This window comes from Topomyia yanbarensis, chromosome 2 (assembly GCF_030247195.1).
Source record: "Topomyia yanbarensis strain Yona2022 chromosome 2, ASM3024719v1, whole genome shotgun sequence".
NCBI classification, from domain to species: domain Eukaryota; kingdom Metazoa; phylum Arthropoda; class Insecta; order Diptera; family Culicidae; genus Topomyia; species Topomyia yanbarensis.
The window spans coordinates 357675126-357699131 of NC_080671.1; the positions used below are offsets into that span (position 1 = coordinate 357675126).

A 24006-nucleotide genomic window follows, 5' to 3' on the forward strand; every position below is an offset into this window, starting at 1 on the left:
GGTATGATTAGATTTTTTATTTATTGTGAATTTTTTAAAGTAATTATATGACCTGTTTACCCATTCACCAATTTTACCGATTTATATATGTGTGAAATTTCAACTCCCTGGCTAACGCTAAAAATCCAAAAGCCCCGGCCACTCTCGCTCTGGAGGACAAGCCGAACAAGGATTGCCTTCTGCCACAGCTAACAGGAGAAGAAAGAGGCAGTAGAGGGGAAACGGAATATTTGCTGGGCGCAAATTCGATTATTCATCATCACAATCGTTAGGGAGGTTCCAACAAAGTAACGAATCTTTTCTCTCTGATAAACAGTTAATGACCGCTGCAGGTGTATCCAAAATTTACACCAGAAAAACTCGTTTAAAACAAGCAATTTCAGTTAAAATTATTCATCGCCTCACTAGACCCGGAGAAATTGATATAAAACCAGGAGGCCCGGAGATCGGCTCCAAAAATCGGAGGGGTGACGACCCTAGAAGCAATCTACTTTTGCAACTGCCGAACGAGCCAGTCCCATATAGGGTTTTTATGAAGCAGCCCCTGCGCGACCGGAATGATATTCGCTGCGATTTTTGTTTACTTTTTCTGGTCAGTTGTTCACAGAGTTTCTAAAGAACAGCTGATTAGGCATGTAAACAAAGAGTGCAGCAAATGTCATCCCGGTTGAGCTAGGATTCGAAATGTACAGTTGTGGAACACAACGTATTTTGTGTTATACGGGAGTTTATGCACTGATAGAATATATTCGTAAATCGCTGCGAATTAGATTCGTACAGACAATTCTCATAAAATATACGAATTTTTTCGTGCATATGATGAATCATTCGTAGTTCAGTTGAAACACTTTTATTTTTTATTACGAGTTTTTCGTGAAAACCACGAAACGACTTTCGTTGGCTTATTACGAAACGGCTTCATTAGGGAAACGAATTGTTCACAGCTATATACGAAAGTCTTCGTAATATTTACGAGCATCATTAGTCAAACCGTCAACGTCAAAGGAGAGGTAGAATATGGGTCAATAATTGTTGATCATCATGACGATCTCGGTCTGACTATTTAGTAACCGTATCCGTGTCCTCCGGTTTCAGGAAGATTTCCTTAACCTCTTTCGCTTCCAGTTGATCCATAATCTTGAGCAGTACGGATCCAGTTGAGCCATCGCGAACTGCTCGTTGATTTGTATGAAGAAGTTTGAGTTTTTCTCTGCTGGAGCAATGTAAAAATAATATGCTATAAAAAACCAAAAATTTTCCAAAAATGAACGAAATGAATTCGTGCGACCAACAAAATCGTTCGTAATACACACAACCGTTTATTAAAATAAACGAAACATTTCGTTCCATTCCCGAAAAATAACATCGTTTTCAACAATAACATTCGTGCAACGTACACTAAATATGTAAAATTTACGAAAACTTTCGTACATCAAGTGGCCATTACTTCACACCACAATCTTTCTAGTCCTCAATAGAGGTGAGCAGGTTGAAATAAAATCGATTTCGCCAGTTAAAAGAATAAAAAAAATCGTTGTTGTCATGGATCATTGTTGTGATCCTAAAAGAACGATTGAAAAAATATGGTAATAAATGCGTAAACGTTTCTAATATAAACGAAATGAATTCGTGCAGCCAACAAAATCGTCCGCATTATACGCAAACGTTTATTAAAATAAACGAATCATTTCGTTTCATTTACAAAAATGATGTCGTTACCAACGACAACAATCGTGCAATGTACACTAAATAGGTAAATATTACGAAAACTTTCGTTCATCAAGCGGCCATTTCTTCATACCACAATAAAATCGATTTTGCCAGATCGGTTTTTTAAATTAAAAAATCGGTGTTGTCAAATATCGATCCCAAAAGATCGAATGAAAAAAATATGCTAATAAATACGAAAACTTTTCTAAGATAAACGAAATGAATTCGTGAGACAAACGAAATCGTTCGTAATATATACAAACGTTTATTAAAATAAACAAAACATTTCGTTTCATTCACGAAAAATAATGTCGTTATCAACGATAACATTCGTGCAGTGTACACTAAATAAGTAAAATTTACGAAAACTTTCGTTCATCAAGCGGCCATTACTTCACACCACAAACTTCCTAGTCCTCTATAGAGGCGAGCAGGTTGAAATAAAATCGATTTTGTCAGATCGATCCTTTTAGTTTAAACAATCGTTGTTGTCATAAATCGATCCTAAAAGATCGATTAAAAAAATAATATTCCAACGAATACGAAAATTTTTCTAAGATGAACGAAATGAATTCGTGTGACCAACGAAATCGTTTGTAATATACATAATCGAAATTATTCGCTTCATTCACGAAAAATAATGTCGCTATCAACGATAACATTCGTTCAATGTACACTACATATCATTTACGAAAACTTTCGTTCATCAAACGACCATTTCTTCATACCACAATAAAATTGATTTGGCCAGATCGATTTATTTAAATGAAAAAAAAAAATCGGTGTTGTCAAACATCGATCCCAAAAGATCGAATGACAAAAATAATATGCTAATGAATACGAAAACTTTTCTATGATGAACGAAATGAATTCGTGAAACCAACGAAATTGGTCGTAATATACACAAACGTTTATTAAAATAAACAAAACATTTCGTGTCATTCACGAAAAATAATGTCGATATCAACAATAACATTCGTGCAATGTATACCAAATATGTAAAATTTACGAAAGCTTTCGTTCACCAAGCGGCCATTCTTGTTCATGAAATGAATGAAACCTACTATTTACAATGCACGAAAATACTTCGTTGCAGAAAACGACGAATGAATTCGTGTATTTCAGGTTCAATTTCATAATATTTACGAATTTATATTATCAGTGTGCAGACAGTCGCCATCTGTCATATTATCTTTGGAATTGGTACTTTTGGTACCGGTTTAACGAGTTGTCTCAGTTATCTGACGTCATTTAAACATTCAAAATCGCTGCCATCTGCTGAGAAAAATTCTCTTTGCCCCATTACATTTTTTTTGAATAGGCTTTATGAGTAGATGCCGAAAATTACTAATTGCAATACTAATGCATTAATTTTTTAATAAGTAGTATCTATCTGATATGGCTTTTTCGGTCTGATATGTCAAAAAATTTGCAATTCTATTTTTGTCGATTTCTTGCCATATTGTAAAGAGGATCATAATTCCGTACAAAAACGATTTTTTCAGAAATTTTAATTGTGATTTTTAAGTTTTTATTCTATATTTCAAAACTTTACAGCGAATAGTTTTATTTTTTTTTTGTTGCTGTTATTAATTGTTGCCGAAAACAAAAATCTAGCTATTCAGCAGATTTAGCATTTCCGATAAAGCGCAACAACTAAACGTCAAACTTCTGACAACCATGAAAATTCACTTTTCGTACTTTTGCCAGGGCTAAAAACAATTCATTTCTGATTCGACCAGCAGTTCTCACATATGAAAACTTTGGAAAAAATACTACACGGTTGTCGCTATATTGTATCCCACTTCAAGACCCACTCGTCAAACTCGTTTCAAAAACAAAGATAATTAAAAAGGTATTTAAAAAATTGATATCTGGCATTTTCCTGACAAGCTCGTTTTGAAAAAAAGTTGTTTAACAGACCGATTTTTGGAATAAACACGTTTTTATGTAGAACGCATCCAACACTTTTATTTAGTGTAGTTTTGCGTACAAATCAATATAATCTTTTCAATAGCGCTAAAAGATTTTGCAACCTAACTTTCATTTCGTTGATTACTTTCAATTTACTAAATCAACACTTTGGCGTTAGGTACTACGAAGGGTAAGGGTGGGATTTTCATAAAATTGTTCTCTGTAGCGGTATAATGAATTTGTTTATAAACACTTCTTTAGCCTTTTTTAAATTTTAAATGCAAAAATTTGTATCGCTTTCCAGATGCGAAGCTACTATCTCAAATCATTCCCAAAAGCGATATCAAATCCTCGCCTAAGTCATATGTGACAAGCAGTATTCAAACTATGTTATACTTCCATGTAATTCTCCAGCTTATAATCACGAAAAGGCTTCTGAACCGAACAAGAATATTACAAAATCTAATTCCTTCTGCTCTACATAAACGATATATACAGCGTCTCATTCTTATTATTGGAACTACATATATATACATATATACATATATATATATATATATATATATATATATATATATATATATATATATATATATATATATATATATATATATATATATATATATATATATATATATATATATATATATATATATATATATATATATATATATATATATATATATATATATATATATATATATATATATATATATATATATATATATATATATATATATATATATATATATATATATATATATATATATATATATATATATATATATATATATATATATATATATATATATATATATATATATATATATATATATATATATATATATATATATATATATATATATATATATATATATATATATATATATATATATATATATATATATATATATATATATATATATATATATATATATATATATATATATATATATAGGGTAAGGTGGGGTAAATCCGACCTAGTAAATGGTTTTAGCTGTAAAATGCTCATTTTACATCGGATCAAGTCGTTTTATATACCAAATTAAAGGTTAGACTCCTGGGCAACTTTCTATATATAGCATTTTTTTCGAATCTTGGGAATATTTTGAGATACAAGCGTTTTACGAAAATGTTCATTTTGCTGTTTTCAAAAATGGTGGGGTAAACCCGACCCCCTATGTTTTTGGTTGATTTAGAGCAGATATTACCCAAATTTTATGGTTTTTCAATGATAAATCAATGAATGTTGTGTTATTGAACTGTAACATGAATAAAATGGAGTTCAATGTCACTCTTGGAATGCTAAAATCACGAGCAGTAGCACGTAATGATATTCCCATTTGCATCGGAGCAATTGCTTGACGAATACTATAATCATCACGTTTTTGTGTCTTTCGTTTGTAATTATGAACCATTTCTCATAAAAATAATATAAAATAACAATAAAAATATATTTCAATTTGATAAATAAACATTTTCTTAGCAAAAAAAGCGGTCGGATTTACCCCACTATTTAGAGGTCGGATTTACCCCACCGCGTCATTTTTCATTACGATGGAATTAAAAAAAGTTATTAAAAAGGTTGAACCAAAGTCATCTACGCACTTTGTAGGACTTTAATCAAAGAAACTAAATCCACTTACATTTTTTATGCAATCACTTTAACAATCAGAAATATCCTGTAGGCAATAAAGCACAAAAGTCAAATCAAAAGTTGTAAAAACACACTTTTTGTCGTTTGAGCATCTCAATGTAGATTAATAAAATTCTGTCATGCCACCATTATGATTATTTTCGATGCTCTACATGACACCATTGATATTAGTTCGCGTAGTGCTTCTGATTTTCGGTAACAAAGGGGGGTCGGGTTTACCCAACGGTCGGATTTGCCCCACCTTACCCTATATATATATATATATATATATATATATATATATATATATATATATATATATATATATATATATATATATATATATATATATATATATATATATATATATATATATATATATATATATATATATATATATATATATATATATATATATATATACGGAATCCACTGAACGAGTCAAATAATGCATTCGATGAGTGAGCGAATTTCGATTCATTCAGACTTAGATTCCTGCCTGTTCGCTGACGTTCGGTTCATTACTAGTATATTTTTAACCACTCACTCACATAGTGCGTTCGCTGGCAGGGTTACCATATTCACAGATTTTTCTGTTATGTCACAGATTTTTTTCACAAATTTTGATCACAGATTCTTTTACACAGATGACAGATTTTTGGCATTTTGATAAAAATTTCACAGATTTTCACAGATTTTTGAAAATATTGTGATTTTTCACAGATTTTTTGGAAATTTTCACAGATTTTGTTCATGTTTTAGTCATCACTGATGGTAAAAAGATTTTTTGGCCGAAACACAGATTTCAATGTGGCATACCTGTTCGCTGGCCGTTCAGATTTCACAAACATGGAGATGGGGAGAGGATTCATCATATTCTCTCGCGGTTAGTTAATCCATGCTCACAACGCTGATTATGTACCGTTGAGCCAAGGACGAATGGCTATTAGACCCAATCAAACGAATGAGTGAATTTTCCCATGCCTGATTGCGCTAGACACAACTAGGTGGGTTTATTGGAGAAAACATAACTGACTAAGTTAGAGTAATGCGAAAATTAGAATGAGTTTATAATCTGCCACACGTACAAATATGGAGATGATCACAAAGGATTCAAGCGTTTGAATGTTTACGTCCTTGACGCGTGTGCTAGCATGTAGGAAGCTTCCGATGTAAAAATTCGATTGTATAGCCGTGTGGTCATACTCGCATGTGCTAGTGGATGATCGCACGGATCATGAATCTGACGCTTAATTTTCAGTGAATGGTTAAGATATTATCAGAGAGTACTTTTTCTCACGTCACCAGAGTTCTCGGCATGTAGCCATCCTATCTTCGCGTTTGTGACCAAGGTTATATTATCGCGCAGAGATAGAGCGATTTAATAATAACGGGTTTGATCGCGAGGATGTGTGCCGCGTGTATGCATCTTGTTTTATTTGTTTGTTATTTGTTTACATCAACGGGCATATCAAAGCCCCAATGATGATGGGCTTAATACTAATCTTATTTCTAACAACCAAGTGGTACACAAAAACAATAGTCATACAATAATGAAAATCAAATAATAAAAAGGTCAAGTGATGTTAACGAATTAATTAAAAAGTCTGGAAAAACGTATACCCAGAGTTTGTCGAGCAACGTTGAAACCAAAAACTGGTTAAAATTCGTTGCAGACCAGTGATGGCTCCATAATACTATAATTAGTGCGTCGGAATGGTAATCGGAACATAATGTTGCGTAATGATAGAGGTGCGACATTTAGGTTGATTTGTCCCAGAACAGCTGGGGCATCTATACGACCTGTGTATGCCATGAACGAAGCTTTTGCGTTATTCCTTCGAACATATAGGGGCTAGTTTTATCAGCTTACACCGGTTTTCATAGTTAAGTATTTGGGCAGGATCTCTCCAAGGCAACATACGAAGCGCGAAACGTAAAAAGCGCCCAGCCAACATTTTGATTCACTTTAAAAAGTTGCAATTTGATTAGCTGTACTCTTCAACGATGTGAATTGATTGTATAAAATGCACAGATCTCTTCTATGTGAACAAAAGTGGAGGCCATATTCGTACAACAAATCGGTATAGTAGAACTATGTGATTTACGACGAATTTTGATCTTATCAGAAGCATTATACAATCATCTACCTTATCATTTTGAGTTTATATATGATCAATTTTACAATCACACATGATGGTTTATGCAGCCCTAGGTCCCCAATGTGGTAACAAGAAGTATTTTTTTTAAATAATGTTATGGAAATAAAAAATCAGGATGAAATTTCCATAATTCTGTTATAAGACACAGTTACGCCCACACTGGTAGATATGAGTGAGGTTGGAGTTACTGGAACATCAATTATTAAAATTACTTGCTACGATTTACTTCCAGTTTCGAACCTGAGATCTTCGTATTCCCAGCATAGCCGCTATGTACTTATCTATTTATACACTGTCAAGCAACGATTATATTTGAGATCATTTTTATCGCTTTGTAATTACGATCTAAAAATACCATAATCCAACCTTAATATAGCACTCCAATGTTACCTTCTATACCTGTCAAATCACAACCTACATTCTGTTGAACTAGTCTGGCAGAGAATTTGCGAAGCGCTATAAGGAGGTGACTATTTTTTTTTTGAACGATTTTGCAGTTTAATCCAATTGCAAATTAATTTCTATACAATGTTTCTAAATTGTCTTTATTATTCCGCATGTACAATTTTGTTTTAAGTTGTAGTGGACTAATAAATAACTTCAAGTCAACATTGTATTTCGATCACAGATTTGCATTTTATGTGAACTTTTTACAACAAAACATAATTTTTGCTTGCACTATTTGTAATTTTGATTTAGTCTGTCATTATTTGTAATTTATTGTAAACTTTTATATACGATTGCTGGTTTGCTGGGCGATGCTTAACGGACTCTATTTTCTCAACGCCGTTATTGTAGTTTGGGCTCCACACTTCAGACCGAACTTCTACGATTGATCACGAGAAACAGCAGTAGAGTGATTTGAGATAATAAATATCTGTACAATTTTTGGCTATCCAGAAAATGCATCCCAGTGCCGAATCGTAGTAGGCGTCGATCACGGAATTTCAACAACAAAATCGAAACGTATTTTTCATTTTTCCATTTATTCTGGTATATTTGCTTCATTTGTGTCAGAGAAAAGATTGTGCAAAATCAGTCTTCCCGATTAACAATATCGAAAGAAATTTAATTTCAACGCGGATCATTCGGAAGACGTGACAGGTTGTCCCGTGGACGGCGGATGATACGCGTTTTGCAAGTCCTTTATGCGTGTATAAAGGTCGAATATCGAGTAAACAGATAAGTGCCCTACTATACTGAGAAGAAGGCTTTGACCAAAGGTGGGAGCGATTTCTTAATCTGTCACGTTTCTTCGCAAAAAAAAAGTTTTTGGTACTGCAATTCTCGGCTTTTTTCTCGCACTGAGAAAATTTGAAAAATGTGATATATGCTTGCACATTCGAATCTGTTGTGTTTAGCTGTCTCCCTACTGAGCTTAGTGAAAACGGTAGCATAAGTATTGGTCTGTGAGTGGTTTGCAGTCAGACCAGCCACCCGGATCACCATCGATGCCTTCTTCGTCAACTTCATCTGAGATTTTTTATTGTTTCGGTATCCCATCTAAGCGGAATGCTCGGAAGAAGTGCCATAACGGTGGTTCCGGAAGCCTTGACCTGTTACAGAGCAGCAAATTGAATTTGGTGAGAGCAATCTAATTTATAATTAATTTGTATTATCCATTTACTTGAAAAGCATCGCATAGCATAGCACGAACACCTGCACAAATCGTAGATGGAGTTGCAGAATTGAGCATATCCATTGTCATATCAGACTTCGCAACGATCTACAATGACGTAGACCCGCTCAACTCCACACACCTGGCCACGTCCTTACAAGCGTTTTTATTTCATAATAGTCCTATCATCTACTTATGGAAAACGCTCGGAACCGAAACAGTTTTCATAGATGACGGAGATATAAAAAGGCGAAAAAAGGGAGCTGTTATTTAAAAAAAAAACGCAAAGAAACTATTAGACACGATCTCACCGGTATCCAAAATGTGAAATTCGTCCTTGCTTAAAGGCTTTTGATGCCACTTCTTAGGGATGAACGTAGGCGAATCTTCATGATCCGTCACTTGAGACATTGTTCCGGCAACAAATATGGGGTTCGAAATTCTTCAATTTAGACGGTTTCATCAGGGCCTCGCCTCTAACGATTATTTTTTGGCTCATTTTGGATTCGCCAATAAGTAATTCACGGTCCCTCGAAATGTCAAGCTCAATCATGACGTTTTTCTGACATAAACACGGGCACTCATTTTTATGTCGATGAATGGTATCTAAAGAAAAAACAACATGAAAGTTTCTAAGCTCGCATCTAAGGAAAGAATAACAAAGTAGCAAAAATAAACTAAACTTTAAACTTTTAAATCCGCATAAAAAACACATAAGGTGTGAAATATTTCAATATTAAGAGCCATAGTACTCAAGGAAGAGCAAGGATTTGAAGTAAGAAAGTTTAGAGAAAAGCGTGATGTAGGGTCATATGAGCAAGCTTAGAGTTTCCCAGCTACTTAACTCATTTTCTTCAGCAAAGCAGCAATCAGGATCTTTTGGCATTAAATGCGAATCACCTGAGTCTGCGGCATGTCCAGACAAGCGTAAAGTCACTGAATGACTTATGCTGTCGGAACCGTGACTCCCCAGAATCGCAAGACTAGCTTCGGCACCTAACCGACCAGCATCGAGATAACGATTTCAAGAGAAATTTCAACGTCGGGAAATTTCTCCATCGGAGTAGACTAGGCCCACCGCCGGGGACTAGTAGAATAGATCGGAAAGTAGCTCCGGCAGATGCTCATCGGGGTGCTTGTCAACTGGAAGTCACTCTCCACCCAGAATCGCAGGACCGACCTCGGCATCTGCCCGGGTAGTATCGGTTTCGGAAGATCTTCCACTGCCAGGGAACTCTTCGTCAGAGTAGGAAAGATCCACCGTCGGGAACTATTCCGAGTAGTCCGTAGCGAATCGCCGCCTTGAATCATCGGGGCGCCAGTGAACCGAACGCAATCCTCCACCAGGAATCGATGGACTGACCTCGGCATTCTGCCGGACTGCATCTAAGGAAGAATAACGTGTCCGTCAACGGTTGCAGAAGACATTCTTTCGTCGGGGAACTCTCCGCCGAGGTAGGTTAGCTCCACTGTCGGGAACTACGCCGAGTAGCGACCGAACGCGACAGACCCCGGTCGTTGGGGCACCAGTGAACCGGAAGCCACCCTCCAACCGGAATCGCCAGATCGACCACGGCATCCAACTGGTCAACGTGCAGGACTGATATGGCAGTTACGAGACAAGCAAAATCTAGCACGACCTGCTAGACCTGGAATCAAGTGAAGTGCATTAGCACGCCTTCCCCCAAAGTAGTCAAATGGAATCCGGGGGATCAGGCAAATATCGGACTTCTTGGTGGAGTTTAGAGGAATAGGGTTCAGAGTTATCTTCTCTGTTCACCAAGTAAAAAAAAATACACGCTCGGAGACTTTTTCCGATCTCGCCGAACTGAGTCAAATAGTATAAGCGATTCCCCTAGTAACAATTGTGGTTTTATAGTAGTTTTATAGCCTTTCATAAAACTTAGATTGCACTTGTAGCGAACTATAAAACTTCAATTGTTACTTGGGTCGGCTCGGCGGGCCTCGGTTAAAAAGTCGAAATTCCGACCGATTGCATAAGTTTTATTATGAGAAAGGTAAAAAGATTTTCAGTCATTTTCTGTTTTTATTTTCACTGCATCAAGAATGCTTCTTATATCCTTAATCCAATAATTTATAACCTAAAATAAAAATATGAACATTTTATGTCTTTTGTTTAAGCATGTGCATTCACGAGGATCTATCTTTCGATAAAAGTCGTTTCAGGTGATGCCCTAGAAATTAAAAGGAGGCTGCATAAAAAGAATCGCATAACTTTGAAAATTCGCATAAAAAACCGCATAACTTTGAAGACCCGCATTAAAAAACCGCATAACTTTGAAAATCCGCACAAAACAGTCGCATAAAAAACCGCATAAAAAGACTTCAGTGTACCTAAAACTTGCATAAAATAGAAATTTGTTCTAAATATTTAGGTTTATAGTAGATTTAAATCAGCGTTGGAGCTGTTTTTAGAGTCGATCGCCTCTTTTTAGGGTTAGAAAACTCTCTTCAGAAAATCGCTTGCCCTACGTGCGGAGTTGGTAATCGAACCCATATGAGCAGCGTACAAGGCAATGGATTTACATACTACGCTTTGTTCGACCCTAAAAAAAGTGTATTAATTAGTCTTTGAGATATTAATTTTTAAATCACCTAATCTAACTCATTAACATATCAATATATTTACAATAGCCTATGAATTAATTGGGACCTGAGCCATACTATCCCCTTGCATATATTGCATGAAAACGCATGGTACAAAATTTTCCCCTCTTGTAAGCTACCGCGCGTTTACACTTCGCTACAATTCCATGAGAACGCCAGATAAATTATGATACGTAAGTACCCTTGACTGCAATAAATTTTGCATTAGGAACACTCAGTACGACCGCAAAACTTTACCATCTATACTTTGCGAGATAGGTTCGGAAACATTCAACAAACATAAACATCCCATAACGCAAACCCCGTACCCCGTTTATCTAATGAGAACGAATAGCTATTGATCCGTCCCAAATGTTCAATCCGCATTACATGTTACCATCTGAGTGCTGGAAGCTTTCAACACCACCACTCCTCGTTGCCCAGTCTGGGGTTACTGGTCTGACCTTAGCATGACAGCAATGACTATACTACATGTACCGGACACACCGACTGATACTGACTCGGGCAGAAGCACCGGACCATGACCGGACCACTCGTCGCATCGTAAAAAGCATGTACTCTGGCTGGGCATTCGACATCAGACCTAGGTGGCACGCAATTTAACCATGAATAATTAACGAAAAGTTTTATGCATTCCGGCTGCTGCTGTGCAGGCTGGCCATAGACATTCTCGTACTTTTCCAGTAGTTGATCGGGGTTATTAATGTGCAGTAATAAAATAACCTTCGGCTCTCCGAGACGGACTATACCTTCCATGACGATGCAGGAAAGGAAAGCGTTGAGGAATAGGGGACAAGTTTACACAGTGAGGAAGTTGTGACAAATCATTGTTTCATACTAGCCTGAACGTAGTTGCCTGAGCGGGTAATTCTGAAGAATTATACTATATTTAACTGAAATATTAGACGAGTAGTCGACATATCGGAGCGAGAAAACCAATAAGTATTAGTTGGAATGCAAGCTCAGTGCACGCAACAAAATCAATCAACACTTTCTCTGTAGGACTAGACCACCACCCACGAACCCAGAAAACCTGAAGATTGAATTATGGATAACACATGCGGTTGCTGTTGTTTCTAGAGCGATCCGCTTTGTCTGTCGAGGACAAAAGAAGAGACACGATACGAAATTGATTGCACTCATTATTTTCGAAATTCGATCAGGGACTTAATTTACTCCAACATGTAAGGACAAGAGTTAAATGAATTATCTCTGGTAATTTCCGCACTCCTCAAATATTCATATACTTCGGCAGAGAAAAGGATAAAGGACAAGCTGAATGGCACCGTTTGGGAAAGTTGAGGATTGTGCTGATTAGGGGTAATGATTGTTGGAAAAGCTTCAGATCCAAAAAGCGACTGTTTCTTTCTGCCGAAAACTTTCTGTCCGACAGAACGGGGTGGGAAAATTTGCTGTTACGAACGTTGTAATTTGTTGCCTAATGAATAAGCGTTAAGTATAATTAAGGTTGCCTGGCGCTGAACGGATCTTGTTCCTACCACAGACTGGCTTCGCAGAAAGTCGAACAAACTTTGCCGACGGCTGTAGTAATCAGTTCTAAGAAGACAACTATGCTACTTGCCGTAAAATTACTCAGCACTCCTGTGTAATGAACAAATGTTTGGTACACTGATTTCACCAATTAATGCATTTACATAACTTAATACAGATGAGCTCGATTTTAATCAATTCTTTTCTTTTAACTTTTTACTTGCAGGTGAGAATTGCAATGACAATCAGTAATTATTCATGTTAAATTTAAGGTAAGTTGATTGTACTGTTCATTCAGGCTAAAGTCGATCAAATTTCTAAAATGAAACCACTTCAATGATCGTTCCGTCGCGGAACTGATTATAACATTCCAAAACCACTGGTAACCCGTATTCACGGTTATGGGTGCTATTCTTTGCCACGGTCACGTCTTTCTTCGCGCCATAATAATACCCTCTAATAGATGTGGCCGCGTAAATGCTTCTCTACGTGTCAATTACGCTACCGATTTCAGCTTAACGGACACGGGTCGAGAAGTTCAGTCCGAACGTAACCCATTTCAAATGTTAGATAGCCCATCTCTTAGGTGAGTGTATGCCGCACAAATTCCCACCGGATCGAGACTTCATTGCCTTCGACCGGGAAAGGCAAGGGGCATCCAACAATTTCGCATCCCATCCTAGAAAAGTACACACATGTATGTGTATATAATTCATCCTACGGTCTCTCCTCCTTCGAGACGAACCTTCTGCTGACACATTTTTCACGTCCAGTAGACGGCAGACGCCTGGTGATTTGTACCGGGCACAAGGAGGATAAAAGAAATAAAAATGCTTTCCCCATTTACCACCTCGGGTGAGAAGGACTGGGAAATATGTTTCCATACTTCACTCTGTTCCATCTCGAATGTTCATTCGGATGAGAAAGACACACTCGACAAGGGAACAATTTGCTTGCTCCTTGTAGCCTTTTTGTCTTATATGCATTCGCCTGCGTAAATCGGTCATGTGCGACTATGGTGGCGATGATGGCTGAGTGTTGCTGCTGCAAGAGATGGTAAATTATTTTTTATCTTTCTGCGAGTGAAAAGAAAAGTTGGCATGTTGTGATGAGTAACAAAATATGTATATAATTTCTTGTGAGCCAATTCGGTCCCCTGTATACCTATTGTTAACTATAATTCAAAGAACTTATATTGCACAAAACAAGCGCATGTTTATATACGTATACAATTTCATAGCTGCCAGCGGGGATGACAAAGAACGAGCTTTCCGAAAGTCGTTATTTCTATTTTCCTATGAGTAACTAGTTTGTGTTACCTGAATAGTAGTTTGTTTAGTTCTATTCATTTGCGAAAAGGGTACAGTCCTCAGCGAAAAATGATGTATTTGAGCTAGTTAAACTCATTCAAAAGATTTATTCTCAAGAATGATTCGTTCGTCGAATTAGTATATTGCGCAATTTTTTGATCGTTTCCGCATAAATTGACTCATAGCGGTAAGTTTTAATCTAGTGGGTACCGCCGTACGGTACTATCTTAGATTTTTGACCTGAGTTTAGTCCGCTTTAAGACGTTAGTTTAGTACCCGTCATTGTAAAAATAGCTGCATCCTGGAGCCAAACGAAACCAGTGTAAAGGCCGACATATTCCTATTGCATACATATCAATAATTTGAATCAACTATTCGACCTTTATGTGCAATGTTATGGCCCATGTTACACACAAACCATATGAGGGCAAGTAAACAAGTTTTATCCCGTATGAAAAACAGGTGTAATTGAGTTCTAAACACCATTTTTTTCATATTCTTTATCGTCTTATCTATAAGGTGCTACACGCTCATTTCAAAATGCCACAGGTTAGCAGAAGTCGAATAATTTTTAAAAAACCGTCGAATGAAATCTAATAATTGGATGCAGAGCTGCGTTTTCGTTTGTTAGTTTACTTTTGGCTATCAAAAGAAGTGAAACTGTTTAATTTGGCCATTTAGTTATTTTGACAAAAGGAATCAAAAGAAAAGAATGAGTAATCACAATTACTACCCTTTGTCAAGTTATATCTTCTCACAAAGAACGCAATTTGCAAGCGGAAGTTTATTTATATTTTTGCTGCCTTCGAAAGAATTCTAAACAAAGATTAAATAAAATATTGTAAATAAAGCTTTAAATATGAGAAAGCCAGGCTTGCTAAGCTAAATTAAAGTTTCGATTCCATTATAAGCTCTCAGAATCAGAACTTCTGTTCTAACGGGACGACAACCGTTAGTAGTCGTTTTATGCGATCATAAGAACGATCCATACAAAAGGGCGAGTTGATCTATAAATTATGTAAAATTGTTCAATAAAACAGTCTCAAAAGAGCACTAAAACACCCTGCCGTTCAAAGAGTTACCGCAATGATTTCAGGTTAGTTAAGGTCATTTACCTGACTAGTGGGATACGGATGCTTAAGTTTTCTAACTATAATGTATGCATTGTTTGTTGTAGTTTGTCATTACAACCAAATGTGATATACTTTATTTTAGTACGAATAGCAAAAAAATCGAATGAATTAATTAAGTTTGATTTTTCTGGCGCAAAAGCACATTAATGGATCGTTTTACATTTTCTTTTCTTATGGATCGTTATATAGATTTCCATGAACCATAATTTAACGTTCAATATGTGAATCAATACATAGCATTTCTAATGTTCATTTTAACATCCAAGAAAAAAAAATTTAGCAGACATTTTCATCAAATTTATGGATAAAGAAACTGGCGTAAAAACCTTTTGCAAATGCCGTACCAAATAAACGAATGGAAAAAAAATTATGGATCTTTTTCTAACATTTTATTGCTCCACTTTTGTAATACCGTGGAACATTTTTGTCGGTATTATGGAACATACCAACGTGTTTTAATAAGGTACATTGTAAATATTCTATGGATCAATGTCAGTTAATTTATGTCGCAAAATGTAACATTTTATGGAACATTTCCAATGTTGGGAATAGGTTGATTTTAATTGCTCTTTTATTACTATTTTAGTGCTAAATATCTAAATATCTATATAATCTATGGATCAAAACGCCCTTTTGTATGGATCATTTTTGGTTTTAGGGATTTTCAGTTTTGTTTTATGGAAAATGGACAACTTTTTCATAGATCGTTTTACAATTTTTATGGATCATTTTTGTTGTTTTAGTGGTGCAAACTTAGGTCTGCCATTTGATGTTCATTTCACTTTATTTTTAACCAATGAGGTGTTACCAATAGGGTTCGTCGCGGTTGCGGTAATTACCGCAACCGCGCGGTATTTACCGCATCCGCACCGCAAAATCTGCGGTGCGGTGAGACACTTTTTCCCGCAGATGCGGTGCGGGAAAGAGTTTTTACCGCGCGGTTTTACCGCAACCGCACCGCAAAAAAAAATGATAATGTGATAATTTTGATTATTCTAAATTGATAAATTGTCCGAAGTATTTTGACGCTATTACTTTTACGACATATTTTGGACTAGTTATTTTATACTTCTAAGTAAGACTTCACAAACTAACCATTTCAAATACATAAAATGCAAGATCCAAATAGAGACAAAATTATTAGATCATTTAAAAACAATAAATTTGTACCCTTAAATCCAATTTAAAAGTGCATCACTTCTCCTGATTTCTATTGGAAATCTTGGAATTATGAATCGTTTTCGATATCAATTTTTCAATTGCGAATTTTGACTAATTTAAAGGAATTAGAGATGAACTAATTATGCTGGGCCTTAAATACAACCCAAAGAATATTATATATCAATAATTGGCAGTAAAGGATACAAATGTATGAATGCGTCGAAAATAAGGAGGGGTCCAAATTAGGATGATTATTCTATCATTCGTTCATCAACATCGTATTTCTATCTTCTTTGATTGCTGTGTAAATTGAATGTGAATTTTACTGCAGTCAATTTTATTGGACTCTTTCTCAAAAAGTATGCTACATTCCTTTTTTTCGCGTACTTCCATTCAAATTTACTATAGTTTTCAACCAAATTAAGTCCTAATATTTTTCAGTTAAGACTATTTTGTAGCTTTTTTGAAGCTTTTTGCCAAATACCACATAGTTTGAATCCCGTTCACTGCAATTGAAGTTTTTGCCATTGGCTTATTGGTAAAATATTAGAGGAAAATAATTAAATGCTAGAACTTTCGAACTAGCCTTAGGAAAATTACACTTCATACATTTTTAAAGGGAGCAATCTTATTTTTTGAATGAGAATACATCTGTTTCTTGCAGAATGCGGTAGTTAGAGTTTTGACATATTTTGTCCGTAAAACCCCCTATTTTTAAATATCATTTCTGCTGTATGCTACATATCATACATTTTTTGCAGTTTTTCTAATGTTCAATAATTCTGTACCGGTTGAGACCGGACACCTGATTAGATGTAATGTATAGAGCAATTTTTTCGTCAAATAAGGCGTCTTTCTTATTGATGAAATGCAATATGTTTTTATTTCACTGTATTGGAATATATGCGCTACTATATAGAAGTACTGGTATTTCAACTTTAATTTTTTTTTTTTGGTGAAATTCCTTAAAGAATGAAAGGTGGTTTTACTACGTAAATGCGGAAATCATCCATTTCATTTTCATATGTCAAAAACATTGAAAATATGAAAATTTAAAGAAAAAAATATGCAACTTCATTTCTTATTATATTTTTATTCCACTTTTTTCAATTAACTGAAGGGTTGCTAAAATAGAACGTTTTTGAATGTATAATGTTTGCCTTAAAATGAACGGAGTTTTATTAATAGAAAATGAAAAAGTTGATTTTTTCATAAACAATACATTCTGAGGAGTCTCTTAAAGTTAAATTTCGTGTGAATAAAAATAACATTTTATTATATACTGTTACACAAATGAAGAATTTTCCAACACTATCTTTTAAAAATATAAAAATTTCACCGCATTTACCGCATTACCGCGCGGTGCGGTGCGGTAAATAAAGTGCGGTTGCGGTAAGCGGTGCGGTTTTATTATTTTTTTGCGGTTGCGGTGCGGACAATCCATTTACCGCCCACATCCGCACCGCGACGAACCCTAGTTACCAATGAGGTGTTTATATATGAAATTTCTATGTGACCGCAATAACCAACCTGTAACTCCGGAACCAAAGGTCAGAACTGAATGAAATTCTATAGCAGTTAACCCATTATGTCCTAGCGTATGAAATTTCATACGCAAAAACATCCATGTTTCAATAAGTAATTTGTGTAATTTCGCCATCTAACAGCTGTATTATTACATTAATATGAAGAGTACACCTCAAATTTCTTTGTGTGTAAAGACAGCTGTCAATTTTTGTCATTTTAAATGTATTTGGATCGTGTATAGTTGAGGCAAATGGCGGCTGAAAAGTAAGCAACATATTTCATTTGATTTAATTGTTGTAATCAGTGCTAATCATTCCACTTAGTGACAAAACATTACTAGAGATGTTAAAAGAGCGTTGTCTATCGCAACATCCGAAAAAATATGTGAAACAATAAAAAAATTATTGTTTACATTCGTGCGTATGAAATTTCATATCCAATTTTTTTTCTCTATAGGAAATATGTGCTTCCCGGTAACCCCGAGGAGCTGTATAATTTTCTTATTGAATTAGACGAAGAATCTTTCGAAAATTTGGTGACATCGGAAAATAAAATTGATTTTGTGATCGTGCCTCCGAATGATGAAATAGAGAGTGACGTGGATTCCGAAACTAGTGATACGGAGCAGAGCCCTTCCGGGTTTAGCGAACGCGTGATTGTTGAGTGCAACGGTGATTTGGAAAATTCTTAAAAGCAAGAATGTTCCCAAAGAGGCAAGAAGCGCAAAATTAGACATTGGAAAAAACTTAAATTATCTTCTGATGCGAATGAAGCCGTTGTTCTCAAGGAACATTTAAAAAACCTCAGTGATTCCTGTTATAAATATAAACGGTCTCCAGTTGATATGTTTCGCCAGTTATTCGATGTAGATTTCATGGGGTCTATCACCACAGAAACAAACAACTATGCATTGCAAAAAGGAGATACAAGATTCCATGTGACCTTAACAGAAATGTATAAATTTCTAGGAATTTTGCTCGCATCCGGTTACGTTAAAGTTCCTAGTAAACGAAACTATTGGGAACTAAAAGAAGATACCTATAACATGCTGATTACTAATGCAATGACGAGAAATAAATTCGATCTAATTTTGAAATATCTTCATTTTAACGACAATATGCGCAACGATGGGTCTGACAAATTGTACAAAATTAAACCTTTGATCGAACATATGAACAGCAATCTCTTGGAAATGGGCAATCCATTAGGAACAGATTTCTCAATCGACGAGGCAATGGAACCGTACTATGGCAGGAACTCTATGAAGCAGTTCATTCGAGGAAAACCGATTCGTTTCGGCTACAAATTTTGGTGTTTGTGTACTCATGATGGTTATCTCATCAAGTTCATACCATATCAAGGTAAAGAATTTTGATAAATGTTCCTTGAATATGATCAAATATTTCATTGATATACTTTATAGGTAAAACTGATCGCATGCCTGGAGAACCTTTAGGATCTAAAGTGGTTAGCGATTTGAGTGAAGGCATTATTCGTGAAGGAAATTTTATATATATGGACAATTTTTTCACTAACTTGATTCTGCTTGAAGATTTTGCAAAAAAGAACATTAACATTATTGGAACCATTCGCAATAATCGGATTGAAAACGCCCCATTGGACTCTTTAAAAAAGCAGATCAGAGGATCTTACGATATTGTTCGCTGGCACGATAATAATGTTGTGAATATGACTACAATCGTAAAAGATGACTGCATTGTCTTGCGTGGTGGTACATGTAATAGATACATAAGAACTGAGAAGAAGAAAGGTGCAATATCTCAACCTCATCTTTGTAAAATGTACAACAAAGGCACGGGCGGAGTTGATCTCTTCGATGCCCAACGAGGACTTTACCGATCTTCCGTGCGTAACAAAAAATGGTATTGGCCCCATTTCCGCTTTATGTTAAATGGTGGTGTCGTAAATCTTTGGTACATCTACAGTAAGACTTACGAGAAAGCACCATTACTCGGTTTCATTAGGTCTATCTGCGAAGGACTTCTTACTGACATCAATCCAAATAGAGCTGAACTTATGCAGCTTAGACCCAGACATTCGAAGTACCCTGAAGGAAGGTTTGACGGAATCAACCATTTTATCAATTCCAATCCAAATAAAAGACAGCGAAGATGTGCATATTTCAATCGATGTACCACGTTCAATTGCTTGAAATGTGATACAGGTCTACATCCCTCAGAGTGCTTCTACCAGTACCACTGCAAGTGACATTGAAACATGTATTTGATTTTTTGATTTTTGGTCTGTAGTAAATAGTTGAAGCATGTATTTGAATATCTGAATTTTTTTTTTGTGCAATAAATAGTTATCTTAAACAATTCATGATTTTGATGATTAAATCAATTTTCGAGTTTTTAGCGAAAGGTAATTTGATATATCGAACCTATCATAAAACGAAATGCCATGAGAGAGGAACGGAAGGTTAAAATTATTCGAAAAAGCTGATATATTTATTTATTTATTTAATTGCAGGCTTTAACCAACTTGGTCATTCGCCTATAAAGCTGATACATGAATACTCTAGCAAGTTTGAAGATATTGTTCGATGTTATCCTAAATACAACTATAATGGCCTTATTTTATCTATAATGATTTTTTGATACCCTATCAGCCTAGCGTATGAAATTTCATACTTTAGTTTTCTTCGCAATAAAACATTCCAAAGCGGTTATTCTATTTTTCCCAAGCTTATTTGGGCATAATATGATGGCTCACGAAGTATTGTATAAATATCTAAAAGTTTTAACATGGGTGGGTTATAATGGGTTAATGGGAGTATTATATCTTTCATATGAAATAAAATTTTGAAAAATCGGTTATTAGTTCAACAGCGTCTTATGGGAGAATTATACCATTCATTTGAAATTAAGTTTGTGCAAATCGGTTCAGCCATCTCTGAGAAAATTGAGTGACATTATTTGACACAAATAAATACATACACACAGACATTTTTCGATCTCGACGAACTAAACCGAATGGTATATGGTTTAATCCACCCATATACATTTCATTTATCAAAACTATGACTGATTAGGTAGTTATGTTCAATATATTATTCTATTTCATTCTTATTACACTGATCAAGTATCCCACAACTACCACGAGGCTGACTTGCTTTGAACAAAAACGTATAAGCTTAAACAGCATGAGTTCAATGTTATCTTCATGCGACAATATTTACTGAGAGAGTAAGTTAGGAAGGAGAGGGGGAGGGGTTAGTAGCGTGAGAGTGGAGGTTGCGTCAGAAATTCTTTATCTTATTTCGGAATGCGGGGTGGATGAATTAAATGCGGATGGTCGAAGGGGGGGGGGGGGGGGGGGGGGTGGTAGGTTATGAGAGAGGTGTGAGTGGTCGATGCAGCACTCAACTGCATATTGTACCTTCCATTTGAGACTTGGTTTGAGAAAATCGGTTCAGTCATCACCGAACAACCGATGTGACTTTAAATGCGGAATATGTCCGGTATCCGGAACTTTCGATTTTGTCAGTGATCTAGATCTGCGAATCAAAGTGATTTTGTGACCATTTCAATAAGGTTTTAAGCCTATGAGGTATTACGCTTGTAACGGTTCAAATGAGAAATTCCAATGTGACCTTACTAACCACCCTGTAATTCCAGAACTAAAAGGCAGAACCCCATGAAATTCAATAGCAGTCATTGGAATGACTGTTTCTTTCATTTGAAATCAAGTTTTTAAAAATCTGTGAATAATTCGTTGGGGAAAAGATGTGGTATTAGCTTAGGAACTAGACGAGTTCCCCGGGAGCATCATGAGCCGTCATAGGTGGCCAACGTGGTCAAAGCTACTTCGATTGATCATTAGTGATCTAGACCCGCAAATCCATGTAATGTTGCACTCATTTTAATATGTATTTCATCATTTGGACATCATGGTGGTACCAGTTTATATATGGAAGTTAGCTGTGTGGCCGCATTCTTCAACCCATAACTCTAGAACCGGAAGTCGGTTCAACTAAAAATTCAATAGCAGCTTATGGGAGCGTTATACCTTTCAGATGAAACTAAGTTTGTGTAAATCGGTTCAGCCATCTCTGAAAAAATTGTGTGAGTTTAAATGACGCACACACACATACACTCAGACATTTTCAGATCTCGACGAACTGAATCGAATGGTATATGACACTCGATTTTTACAGTGATTGCTTAGTAGGGTGGGGCATTGTTATATGGAAGAACGTAATCGTAACCACATCAACCGAGCACAGCACTTTTTTGGTTCCATTTGAGGTCCCAAGTAACTGTGCAAAATTTGGAGTCGATTGGTTTTGACCAGGCGTAGCGCATTGCGTTTGAAATTTGTATGGAAATTAGTATGGGAAAACCTACTTTTTTGCATTTTCAATTCTACAGACTACAATTCTTCCTGATGTATGCAACTAATTAAATAGAACTATAGTCCAGGATATACTGAACAACTTTGCCGAAGGATGTATGGTGTTAGAATGTCCCTAGAACAAGTTATAGTTGTTCAAAGTTCGATAGTTCGAATTAATTGCCAAAAATCATTTTCTTTGCCAACACTGCGGCTTTACCAATGATATTTCATATAGCATTCCAAAATAACGTCATATACTCTAGATTTACCACATTGGTATGTTTGGATGAATTATTCAAAAGCTTTAGCTCAATTCCATGGGAGTAGATCGTTGACTTTTAGGGCGTAGCGAGGGGAGAGGGGGGGGGGTGACTTTACTATATAGAAATTCGAACTGAAATAGCTGAAATATTGAAATGTTCAGATGAATTATTTTAAAACATTAGCGCAATGTCCTATGCATAATAGTAATGAAACATAATGTATCCTCTGCATCGACTTATATCAATGCAAGTAAAGTTACAGACACGAAGGAGTTCTTTGACATCATGGAAATTTCAACAGATTTCATGCAAAACTAGCAAACGAGTGGAGTAAAAATAAGGGTTACCTCAATGCAAAACGAGTGGGTTCATTCATGGTTGTCAACGATGTCGCTGAACGTGGCGTGAAGCTAATTTCTGATTTCAACAAAAAAAATCCACAAGAGCCGCACAGTTCAACAGCAATTTTTGCTTCAGGTGACCGAAAAGAACATCCTATCAAATCATAATGCGTCTTAAACTGAAATAATAATATCAATGCCATCCTCTGACCCATCAACTCAACATCACTTGAATCAGTCCTTAATTTTACTTCTACTGATATAAGCCAATACAGAGCGATACAGTATCGTTTCATCGTTACTATTATGCAAATATTTCATCTGAATTCTCCAACTCGACAATATTTCAGTTCGAAATTCTATATATTAAAGCCACTCTCCCCTCCCCTCACTACGCCCTAATACTCAACTATCTACTCCCATGGAATTGAGCTAAAGCTTTTGAATAATTCATCCAAACATACCAATGTGGTAAATCTAGAGTATATGATGTTATTTTGGAATGCTATATGAAATATCATTGGTAAAGCCGCAGTGTTGGCAAAGAAAATGATTTTTGGCAATTAGTTCGAGCTATCAAACTTTGAACAACTATAACTTGTTTTAGGGACATTCTAACACCATAGATCCTTCGGCAAAGTTGTTCAGCATATCCTGGACTACACTTCTGTCTAATTAATTGCATACATCAGGAAGAATTGTAGTCTGTAGAACTGAAAATGCAAAAAAGTAGGTTTTCCCATACTAATTTCC

General features: G+C 35.7%; 1 protein-coding gene across 3 annotated transcripts in view; it reads left to right on the forward strand.

The window, feature by feature from the left end:
- The window catches only part of LOC131684311 (diacylglycerol kinase eta), a 455577-nt gene that overhangs the window by 207580 nt on the left and 223991 nt on the right, over positions 1 to 24006 (forward strand). For 2 of the 3 annotated variants that reach the window (XM_058967064.1, XM_058967062.1), the window contains one exon: positions 13386 to 13431. The exons of the other annotated variant lie outside the window; for it this stretch is intronic. The gene's annotated coding sequence lies outside the window, so the exon portion shown is untranslated. The remainder of the gene's footprint in view (positions 1 to 13385; positions 13432 to 24006) is intronic. 3 annotated transcript variants of the gene reach the window in all.